The following is an 8,542-nucleotide window of genomic DNA, read 5'->3' as shown; positions in this document are numbered from 1 at the left end:
GAGGCTGAGGCTGATTACCGGCTTCGCCGCTCATGCTTTTATGCTTCCTGGTCTCTGACGTCACCCGCCTATGACGTCTCGCCCTTCCATTGGCATGATTATACATGTTATTCTGCGACGTCACGCTGGACGCGTTCCCCATTCGTTCTCGACTTAGCTCGAGTTCCTGAAGAGGAACCAGGGTTACATACGTAACCTTAGACGTTTTTTATGTATATATATTTTTTTATGTTTTCACTTTAATTTTACGTTCTGTGTTTTTGGAATTTTAGTTGTTTCAATTATTATTATTATTTATTATAATTATTTTATTTTTATTATAATTAGTACTTGAACTAAATAAACAAATTTATGGCAACCAGCTGAAATAAAATTTATTTGATTTTAATTTATTTTAGTTAACATCATTTTGTTTTAAGTGTGTGTGTGTGTGTGCGTCTGCATAACAATTACCAATAAAATGGTATTTCTTGTAAAAGAGAATAATTTTAATATATTTTTAATATTGTTAATGACTATGCATCATATATAAATATTTAGTGCACACATTCCTGGTTTGGTGTAGATAGAATGGTGGGATATACAACACACACACACACACAAAATACTTTGGAAACACAGGATTAATCGGTTTGCTCTGTCTCTGTTGTACAGCAGCACTCTTTTCTAATGTTATTACTTGATTACTTTATATTTTAAAGCTTGGGAGTAGGACTAGGAACATCATGAGTCCCCTGATGTGGTAACCTCTTGCTGAACTGCACCATCAACAGCAAACTTGATGAATTCAGAAGCATTGGTACTTCATTCTTCTCACATGCAAATTTATTTACAATATTGGAGACTGAAAGGAAATTAAATCAGCATATCTTCTAAAACGACCCTCTGGTGTGTAATATTAAAGAAATCTATTTTGTGATAGATGAGCATTCCCTGAATAGATTGTTTGTTCAAATAATGTGAATGGAGACTATTAAAAAGAAAGACAGAGTTGGAAACAAAGATGGTTCATAATCAAAACTCTGTGTTTTGACTCCCCGAACCCATTTCATCCAACTCAACACAGGAACTAATGTCACAATGCCCTCAAAACCTCAGGCAGGCTAAACACTCTCTTAAGGTCAATGACCTGAAGATTAGATAAAGGAGAACAAATTTAATATGGTCTGTAAATTGAGTTTCATAGTTCACTGGTTCAGGAGCCCATTTCATAAACAATAATTCAACTTGTTTTATTTATAAAATGTATTTATCAAACGTTTATTTTTTTGCTTACTCTGACTTTTAAAGGTATAGTGGGAAATATACATTAAATTGCTGCTTTAGTTTTATATAGCTGCTAAAGTTATATATATACTCCTTCCAGTTTTGTAAACATTTCTGAGAGATTTTTTCAAGCTTGGCTATTCGTGACATAATGAAGGATGGAACACCTTTTATCTGCATTTCTCTTTAGCTCCGCCTATGGCAGGCCTCCAGGAGCTTGGCTGTTTGCTGAGAAAATCAGAAAGATGTATTTTTCATTTATAAATATGATAAAGCTAAAGACTCTTTGGAGTTGTGAACGATGCTATAGAACTCTATAGGTACTCAAGATCAACATGAGATTGGTGAAACTGTGTGTGTTATGTCAGCTATATTGCTGTTTTTGCAGCTATAAAATCTAATTAAACTCTTTATGGCATTTAATCCTAAAGGGGAGATGGTGCTAAATTGCCTCTGAAAATATTGTAAGATCAATCCAAAGGATAACATGCTTTTAGGATGTAACCTGATGAATTATGACTCATCGGGATGTGTGAAAAGGGTCCAGAATTAACACTCGATAAGTGCTAAATATGAGTAAAAGTGTGCTTTAACAACATGGCAAATCATTTTATTCTGAACTGCAACACAATACAAGGTTGTAGAATGGTAGGCTGACTCTCAATGGTGTAAGCGACATGGACAGATCAAACACACATAACTTGTCTATAAGAACAGTGAAAGGCTAATACTGTGAAGTTTTTCCCCTCCAGAAAACCATGTGGCAACACGAGTGGCATATTTCTAAAAAAAAAAAAAAAGTAAATACATACATACATACTGTACATACATACATAATAAATATTAAAACCTTACAAAAGTTAAAATTGTTTTATTTAATTATTTTAATTAATTTTTTGGCCCCCAAAATATAGTTCAATGATGTGTAGAAGGCCAATTAAGTTTCTTGATGTGCTCATAAATTATGAACTATTATGGACTAAAAATGCTAAATGCTGTAAAATGCTAAGTATTGGTGATGATTCTTTGGTATGTTGACCAGATATGGTCAGATATGACTGGGGAAGTCGTGGCCTAATGGTTAGAGAGTCGGACTCCCAATCGAAGGGTTGTGAGTTTGAGTCTCGAGCCGGCAGGAATTGTAGGTGGGGGGAGCGTATGTACAGTTCTCTCTCCACCATCAATACCATGACTTAGGTGCCCTTGAGCAAGGCATCAAACCCCCAACTGCTCCCCGGGCGCAGCAGCATAAATGGCTGCCCACTGCTCCGGGTGTGTGTTCACAGTGTGTGTGTGTGTGTGTTCACTGCTCTGTGTGTGTGCACTTCGGATGGGTTAAATGCAGAGCACGAATTCTGAGTATGGGTCACCATACTTGGCTGAATGTCACTTCACTTCAGATAAGATTAGAGCAACATGTGGCATATTTTTTCAAAGAAAGAAAGAAAGAAATTTTCTTACAACCTTGCATTATATTCCAGTTAAATAAATATATTTATATTATTTTTATTATTATACTAAGTTAAAATAAAGTTTTTTTTATATATTTATAACTCTAAAATACAGTTAAACGGTGAATAGAAACTTATAAGAAGTACATGTTCTCAGTTTACTCATGAACTCTGGATCCTGCTTGAGCACTTTAATGATGTAAGAAGAATACATATGAGACAAGGACCTGTAAACAACAACTGAAGACGAATTGTTCTGCATGACTTAAAACATAGTTTTGCCATTTTTTCCTAGCGTTATTTTCCATAGATTGTTGCTCCCAGTTTCTTCTCCCTTGTTTTCCATTCCATGTCCATATCTGTGAAAGTGAGAAATTGCTGTAGCAGAAAATGATGGGATATTGGAATATGGTCTCATCCGCAATCCCTAGACTTCAAAAGTGCTCTAGAGCAGCCATGATCAAGGCAGCGCATGTTGAAGTGCTACAGATCCGTTAGAGGTCTTTTGTTATTGGATACTGGTAAACTGCATTCCTTCTGAGATGTAATGGTGTTGAAACGTCTTCATAATGACAGCAATAAGAGGACATAACTATCAATTTGTAATTTGTATAGCCCTTCTGTGTCACGATCGTATAAAGGACAGGAAGCGAGTTGCAAGTTAACAATCCTTTATTTGAGATGTATGGTCAGGCTGGGTTGGTGGTGGGTGACGCAGGGACCTCGATGGCAGCACAGACTAGTGAGAAGGTGATTGCGTGTGCAGGTGGGTGATGATGAGGGATCTGTGAGATGAATGGTATATCCGCAACAACCGAACAGGAATACGACACAAGGAGTATGACGTATGAATATGAAGTACTGAAACCACGTCTGTCGGAAGGCCATGTAAACGAAAGACGTGATCTATGACGGTCAACGCTGTCTCCTTGGCTGAGGGTAATTTGGGAAAGAGAATAAAGTGGACCGCCTTCGAGAACCGGTCCACCATGGTCAAAACTACCGTGTTGCCCTGGGAGGGCGGGAGGGCAGTAATAAAATCTACTGCGATATGGGACCAGGGTCTCGAAGGGACCGGCAGCGGTTGAAGTAACCCATCAGGGGGTCGATTGGAAGTCTTACCAGTGGCACAAACCGAGCAAGCCAAAACAAAACTGTGAATGTCGCGAGCCATAAGTGGCCACCAGAATCGTTGCTTGACCAAATATTTAGTACGGTTAACTCCTGGATGACAAGCCACATTAGAACAATGCCCCCACTGAATAACGTTGGACCGTAATCCCTCCGGCACAAATAATCGATTAGGTGGGCACCCGGGCGGAGGCGTTACCCCTCCTAAGGTAGTCTTGACCTTCGATTCGACCTCCCATGTGAGTGTGGAGACCACTAATGTCTCAGGTAAAATACACTCGGGAGTAGACGGGCGTTCGGAACGGTCAAAAATGCGCAACAAAGAATCGGGTTTGATGTTCTTGGAACCCGGGCGGTACAAGAGAGTAAAATCAAAACGTCCGAAAAAAAGTGCCCACCGAGCCTGCCTGGAGTTTAACCTTTTGGCAGTGCTAATGTATTCTAAATTCTTGTGGTCGGTCAATACCAGACATGGGGACTTGTGACTTGGTGACTTGGACTCGAGTCGACTCGAGTCGCTATTTTTAGGACTTGTGACTTGACTTGACAAAAAATAAAATACTTGAGACTTGACTCGGACTTGGAAGTTAAAGACTCGGGACTTGACTTGACTTGAGACAGGATGACTTGAATGACTTGAGAGTTAATCACATCATGTTTTCAGTTTGAATATAAAATATATAAATTATTTTTAAAAATAAATTTGATTACTCAGCTGGAGCGCAGGCTGAGAATCGCGTTGTCATGACTGGATCAGGACACTATCATCAGTCATGCCCTCTCTACCTTACTCACACCACGCCCACTAAGATCAGATATCATATCACAGCAACATCTCAGCTTGAGGGGTACCGAGGGTCATCGCTTTTGTCGTCAATAATTCGCGCCTAAAAACGCGTGGAAATCGCTAGGCGCGCCGCTTTCTCCTTGTTTCCAAAGCGCTCGGGCAGTTGCGCCCCTGAGGCGTCTGCCGTTGCTAAGCAACCATGACGCGCTCTCTCCATGACAAGCAAAGGATAAATGGATTTGCAGCACTAAAAATCGCTTGCAGTAGCTCTGCTACTAAATTTATTTAAAAATGACAATCCATATACAGCTATGATCAGCTGTTCCTTCATCTTGGCTGAGCTTTCAACGTTGTTACGGGAAAGGATGAAGCTGCTTGATTGGTTCTTGTCACATGACCAGCGGTGCCCTTGCGGCTCTCTGAAAAGTTGAGATGTTTTTAACTCGATGCGATGCGGACGCGATTGGAAAAAACGAGCGCGTCGCACCGCGTGTGCATCACGACCGCGTTGCTTCCATTATGGGCACGCATACCGGTGGCGCATAAATGGTGGGATAGGCCACATCGTGCTCAGCTTGCAGACAAGACTCTCTCGAATCTTATATTTTGCAAGTGCAATACCTTGTAATAGAGGTAATGACTTACGGATATACTCTGAGATAGAGATTGTGTGTGTGTGTGTGTGTGTGTGTGTGTGTGTGTGTGTGTGTGTGTGTGTGAGAGAGAGAGAAACACACTCGTGCTTTACCTGATGAAGGAAACCCAAACTGAGTCTGACTCCAATCACAACCCCAACATTCAGAAACTAATTGACAAAAATCTGAAGTATAATTAAGATGAAAAATGAATTTGAGCTCCAAACCAAACTCCAGTGTTATTCGGCCCTAAACAGAACCACAAAACTGGCAAATTACTTATCACTAAAGCCATTAAAAGAAAGACAAATCCTTTCAAAATATCGACTCAGTGATCATGATTTGGAAATAGAGATTGGTAGACATAAAAGATCCTGGCTACCGAGAGAAGAGAGACTGTGCAAACACTGTGAGCTGAATCAAACAGAGGATGAGAAACACTTCATTCTTGTCTGTCCCAAATACAGCACTACAAGAGAAACATTCTTCTCACAGTTTGAAGCTTTGAATCGTTCATTCTTGTCTCTAAATGACTCAGAGAAACTACTCTATATACTTGGAGAGAATGAGACGGCAGTCACAATAGCTGCTAAATATTTATACACCATACACACCATACGAAAGGGATAATTTATTGTATTCAACTGTTTTATTTTATATTCTTAATTGTATATAATTACTATTATTAATATTAGAAATATTATCTGCTGCTGCTATTTTGATTGTATTGTATTTTATTGTAATCATATTTTAAATTTTATTCTGTATCTAAATGCTTTGGCAATACTGTAACTCAAATGTCATGCCAATAAAGCAACTTGAACTTGAACTTGAGAGAGAGAGAGAGAGAGAGAGAGAGAGAGAGAGAGGAGAAATGTAAGAAAGTTTAATGTTGTATGTAAACTGTGTTTGAGGGGAAGTCGTGGCCTAATGGTTAGAGAGTCGGACTCCCAATCAAAAGGTTGTGAGTTCGAGTCCCCGGCCGGCAGGAATTGTTGGTGGGGGGAGTGCATGTACAGTTCTCTCTCCACCTTCAATACCACGACTGAGGAGCCCTTGAGCTAGGCTTCGAACACCCAACTGCTCCCCGGGCGCCGCAGCATAAATGGCTGCCCACTGCTCTGGGTGTGTGCTCACCGTGTGTGTGTGTGTGTGTTCACTGCTCTGTGTGTGTGCACTTTGGATGGGTTAAATGCAGAGCACAAATTCTGAGTATGGGTCACCATACTTGGCTGAAAGTCATGTCAGTCGTGTTACAGAGAAAGAGAGAGAGGTGTTCAGAGAGGAGTCTGTTGGATGTTTAGCTGTTATTTGTTTTATGGACTCAATGTTGAAAATGTAAAACATTTCAAACACTGTTGGCAGAAGTGAAAAAAATAATTTTATGAAGTTACAATTTTGTTTTATTCCATGTTTACTGAACATGAGTATTTACAATGCAAATCCAAATTATTTTAATTTACTGACAGTTACTTATATCTTGTCTTTTAACTTTATTAAGATCAGATTCTGCAGGTAAAATTACAATAATAAGGTGACTTGACTTGGACTTGACTTGACTTACTACAGGACTTGACTTGACTTGACTTGACATAACTTGTGACTTGACTTGACTTGACTTGCCCAAGAAAAAAATACTTGGGACTTACTTGAGACTTGAAGGTTAAGACTTGAGACTTACTTGAGACTTGCACATGTGTGACTTGGTCCCATCTCTGGTCAATACTATAAAAGGAACCCCCGAGCCTTCTAACCAGTGGCGCCATTATTCCAATGCCATCTTGACTGCCAACAATTCTCGGTTACCAATATCATAATTACGTTCGGCAGGAGATAATCGGTATGAAAAAAACGCGCACGGGTGCATCTTGTCATCTGAGGGAGAACGTTGGGATAACACCGCACCTACCCCCATCTCTAACGCATCGACCTCCACCACAAACTGACGTGATGGATCAGGGGTGATTAAGATAGGGGCTGAAACGAAGCAGCCCTTCAGTTTGGCAAACACAGCCTCAGCTGTGTCTGACCACCTGAACATAGTTCTGGGGGAGGTCAAGGCGGTCTTCTACGCCGGTAGAAGTTGGCGAACCCCAGAAACCTCTGTAGGGCCTTACGGGAAATCTGGACTTGGCCACTCTACCACAGCCTTAACCTTCTCGGGATCCATGCGTATTCCCTCAGTCGACACAATATATCCAAGAAACGGAACCGACTGTGCATGAAAAGTGCAATTTCTCCGCCTTGACAAAAAGCCCATTCTCTAGCAACCTCTGAAGCACTCGTTGAACGTGCTGCACGTGTTCCTGGAGAGAAGAGGAAAAAATCACTATGTCGTCCAGGTAGACATATATGAATTGATCGACCATATCTCGCAGCAAGTCGTTGACGAATGCCTGGAAGACCGCTGGGGAGTTGGACAGCCCGAAGGGCATGACCAAGTATTCAAAATGCCCCCTGGAGGTGTTAAAAGCGGTCTTCTATTCATCCCCCTCCCTAATACGGACCAAATGATAAGCATTACGTAAGTCCAATTTCGTGAAGATCGACGCTCCCTGCAACCTCTCGAAGGCTTAAGACATCAACAGTAAAGGGTATGTATTCTTTATCATGATGTTGTTCAGTCCCCGGTAATCAATACAAGGTTGCAGAGACCCGTCTTTCTTCCCCACAAAAAATAACCCCGCCCCCGCTGGAGTAGTGGAAGGGCGGATGAACCCCGAAGCTAGAGAATCAGAAATATATTTCTCCATAGCCTCCCTTTCTGGAACAGAAAGTGAATTTAATTTGCCTTTAGGCGGAGACTTACCTGACAGTAAATCTATGGCACAGTCATAGGGACGATGCGGAGGGAGAGAAGCAGCACTAGACTTACTGAACACTTCCTTCAGGTGGAGGTACTCCACGGGCACGTTAGACAAATCCACTGCTTCCTCCTGAAACATAGACATAGAAATAGACGGACAAGCAGACACTAGACAAGACTCATGACATTTATTACTCCAGGCCAGGATGGAATGAAGTTGCCAGTCCACTTTGGGGTGGTGACGGAGGAGCCAGGGGTGACCAAGAACTATGGGTGCAAGAGGAGAGTCTAGTATATAGAATGAGATGATTTCTGAGTGGTTGCCTGATGTGATGAGGGTAATGTTTCCAGTGGTGAGTGAGATGACCGGCAGTCTTTGTCCATTGAGGGCGTAAACCGTGATCTGGTGAGTGAGGGGTCTGAAGGGAATTTGAAGTTTGCATGCAAGTGCATGGTCCATGAAATT

Source organism: Carassius carassius, chromosome 33, assembly GCF_963082965.1.
Source record: "Carassius carassius chromosome 33, fCarCar2.1, whole genome shotgun sequence".
NCBI classification, from domain to species: domain Eukaryota; kingdom Metazoa; phylum Chordata; class Actinopteri; order Cypriniformes; family Cyprinidae; genus Carassius; species Carassius carassius.
This window is presented reverse-complemented; position numbering follows the sequence as displayed.